We start from the raw sequence: 4,167 nt of genomic DNA on the forward strand, positions 1-4,167 counted from the left end.
GCAGCTCTTTTCTCCTATCCTTTGAGCTGAAGAAGCTGTTCCATGGTGCTTCACTTTCTCTAAGAGTTAACCCTCAGCCTAGGGTGTTCATGAGAAGTGATTTGCAAACCTCATCCCAGGTTGCTCTAAGAATTCACTCTCTCATCCCAGTGTGTGCAAGAGTCTGACACCCCTCCTCCACCCCAGGTCCCAATTCCTGGCAATTGGGTGGTGGCACCCTATGCGGGGTTCATGAGCATTGCAGATAAATAAGAACTGCAGGGTCAAGAAACATGACAAGAAATCTTACTTGTTGTGAGAATCCTTCCTTAAACATCTCAATCAACACTATGGGGCTTTTCTTTGTCTTCCAGAACATTAATTAGACACTCAGGACATGCATTTATGACATTAATAGCTGAGTAGCATCCATATCTTTCCCAACCAGAGAGTAAGCTGCCGGAATGAAGAGCCTTCTCACACCCTTCCTGTCCTTGCACATCTGACCCATTTCCTAGAGAAGAATTAAACCTTGCAGATGTTTGTCCACTAGCTATTGCATTGATGGCATAGAACACGGGTTGCGGAACCCTTCTCCCAGGGCCCAAAGTAGCAAATACTGTGGTCAGTGGAACAATGGGAAGCAGAGTTAGGGACAGGATGATTAGAGTCTTCTGACTGGAGCACGCCAGCCTGTGAGAGCCTGTGCAATTTTTCAGGCTGACAGGCAGGACAAGGCCATCTCGGAAGCAGAGCTAAGCCCCAGCAAGTCTGCCGCCCAGAAAGCTGGTGCTCTCTTAGCTGGGACTTCAGGCCTGCTGGGGCAAGGTCTCAGGTTACACCACATCTCAGGCTCCTCAGCTTTTGATGGAAGCTACTTCAACACAGAGCCATCACCACCACCCCATTAGTACAGGAAACATTTGCCAGTGTTACCTTCCAGGAGAGTGACAACTGAAGATCAACATTTCATTTGTCTCAGGACTCTTGGTTTATATGGATTCCTCAGCCCTGCCTCCCTCACCCCACCCCCAGTTGGCTCAAAGAGGTGCAGACCTTTCACTCATCTTCCACTCAGTGTTGCTTTTAAGTTAGAAATTGATCTAACCCTGATGCCTCCTTGAAACTATTCTTGTAAGTGCCCTGGAGGATCTGGGTGTCAACACTGTGAGGCAAGACAAGGAGATGGTTTAGTTTGGATATCTGATGAGTGATTAATAACAAAGTAACTACAACAGCTAACATGGTGCTGAACATTTTACAAATATTATCGTAAGTATGCCTCAGAACAGCCATAGGAGGGGGCACTGTCACTATCCCCATTTTCAGATGAGTAAACTTGAGGCTCCGGCATTTTAAGAAACGTCCAAAGTCACCCACTCGGGAAGCAGTGAGACCAGGATTCAAGTTCAGGAGAGTCTGGCTCCAAAGTACTGCCAACTTGACTCTCGAGTTTTAATCTCACCAGGGAAACAAATATTAACAAGGCATTTAAATTATATATTGCAATGCGATGTTTGTAATAATAATAATGATGTGTGTGTGTGTGTGTGTGTGTGTATGTGTGTGTGTGTGTGTGTCTGTGTGTGTGTTTCAAAGGATGGTAATTATTTCTATCTATAGGGGATGAAGAGAGATTAGGAAAAGCTACACAAAGGAACACTCAAAAATAGAACTTTATGGTTCAACTTATTTTCTACTTTGAAACCTTTAGCCATCCTCCATCCACACTGGCATCAACTCACCGAATCATTCATTGTGTGGGCAAGATCCAGGCAAAAGGGACCCCTTCTCTGAGCCCTTATTTTACTAGGCATCAGGGAAGGGGTCCCTTATCACTGCCACGAAATAAGTTACTGTATTAAAGACCACGCGAGTGTTTCTGTCGTTCTGGATCCAGAGCTCAGCATTAGCACAGCACAGGCCACAGCCCTAATCATCTGATCTCATAAGTAACACTTCTGCACATCTCTTGTCCATTGTCTATGGGTCAAAACTGTGTCCAAAAGCCATGGTGTTTTGTGGGTTGTGCTGCTGCCAATATTGGAGGTGTACTCCTTCCTTCAGAGGATGCAGGATTTGAGCAGTAGATACACTTAGTGAAGAACAAAGAACAAATTAATGAACTTACGTTCTTCCTTTCAGACATGAATGCAACAAGCATGCAACATGAAGAATCCTTTCCTAGTAGTGCTGAATGTCTGTTTCTTGTTTCAATGTTCCAATGTGTGGTTATGGAGATACTAAAAAATTAATGCAGGCCTTAGCCAGTTTAGCTCAATGGATAGAGAGTTGGCCTGTGGACTGAAGGGTCATGGGTTCTGGACAGGGGCACATACCTGGGTAACGGGCTTGGTCCCCTGTAGGGGGGTGTGCAGGAGGCGGCTGATCAATGATTCTCTCTCATCATAGATGTTTCTATTTCTCTCTTGCTCTCTGAAATCAATAAAATATATATATATATATATATATATATATATATATATATATATATATATATATATATTAAAAACAATGAATGCAGTATTGCCCTAGCTGGTGTGCCTCAGTCTTGAGGGAATTAAGGTTTAAGTACCCACTGGCTAAGTTTTTTTTTTTTTTAGCTACATTTGACCACAAATTTTCATTACCTGGTTCTAATTGCACCATATTTGGTGCTGAGGTGAGATTATCAACAAGACCCTACTTATTACTTATCTTCTAAATATACCTCTTCTTGATGAGTTATTGCTTTTAGCACTAATTTTTTTTTTAATTTCTTTTAAAAAAATATATTTTATTGATTTTGTACAGAGAAGAAGGGAGAGAGATAGAGAGTTAGAAACATCGATGAGAGAGAGTCATTGATCAGCTGCCTCTTGCACACCCCCTACTGGGGTTATGCCCGCAACCAAGGTACATGCCCTTGACCAGAATCGAACCTGGGACCCTTCAGTCCCCAAGCTGAAGCTCTATCCATTGAGCCAAACTGGTCTCGGCAGCACTGAAATTTCTGTTACAATATGTTTCTTGATATCAGAATAATTTATTTCTATTTCATCGATGTCTATTAATTTTTATCTGAACGTTCTCAGTTATTTAGCTAAAGAAAAGTTAGTTTCCCTAAGGAAGAATCAAGTTAGTATCTATATTTAAAATATTCCACCTGTGAGACAGACCTAAAAAGAAAACGTTTAATTGTTGGAAAACACTGGAAATGTCAACAGCTTCAGGTCTCATGGAATGGGAATTTCTCCTGTGAGATTTCAGGAAATCAGCTGGACATGACACCTGTTATGAGAAGCGATAAATGGTTTTACAGGATGCTTGTGGCTGCAGTGTTATGGGCGACTGTGAATGTTGTTAAACAGTAGGTTACCTTCTTCCAGAATTCATTTCAGTTTGTTGAATGAATTCACAGATAAATGGTTTTCATCTGCCAACATGTTTGGAATTGCCCTACGAGGGCCCCTGCAAGTGAGAGGCCTACATGTCACTAGCTTCACAGGAAATCCTGCAGCCCACAAGAGGGGGTTAGCCCAGTCTCCCAAAGGTCATTTCACCTCCACCTCACAGACAGTGGGCATGGACAAAGCACTGTGAACGGGAGTCCCTGTGTGGTCATGTGATATGAGTAGACCACAGGGGAAAGAACATCAGATCCAGGGCTGAGTGACTTTGTGCAATGCTTCCCATATCTGAAATAAAATAGTATTAATAGTGCTATTAATATTTCTATAAAATAGCATTAATAATATTAGCCCTATTTACCTCACAGAGGTGAGGATTAAATGTTTAAGATGTGAAAAAGTACTTTATAGACTACATAGCATTTCATAAAAGTAATATATGTTGTTCACTCAATCATGCATTTGATACTTATTGAGTATATACTCTATGCTAGGCACTGTTCCAGCATTGGAGATAAACCATTAAACAAAATGATCTTTTTAATATATAAAATTGGTTTTCTTCCAGGTCTTTGTGTGGTGATCAGTCTCCACAGTGGGGCCTAACAATCCTTACCTCCTATAATCTATGCCCTTAGTTGTCCCTACCACATTGAATCTGACCTATGCGACTAATACAATATGGCAGAAGTGACAGTCTGTGATTCCCAAGGTTAGATCATCAAAGACATTGTTGCTTCATCCTTGGTCTCTGTGATTACTTGCTCTACAGCAGTGGTTCCAATAATGAATGGCCTTA

Source organism: Pipistrellus kuhlii, unplaced genomic scaffold (genome assembly GCF_014108245.1).
Source record: "Pipistrellus kuhlii isolate mPipKuh1 unplaced genomic scaffold, mPipKuh1.p scaffold_m20_p_1, whole genome shotgun sequence".
Lineage (NCBI taxonomy): Eukaryota > Metazoa > Chordata > Mammalia > Chiroptera > Vespertilionidae > Pipistrellus > Pipistrellus kuhlii.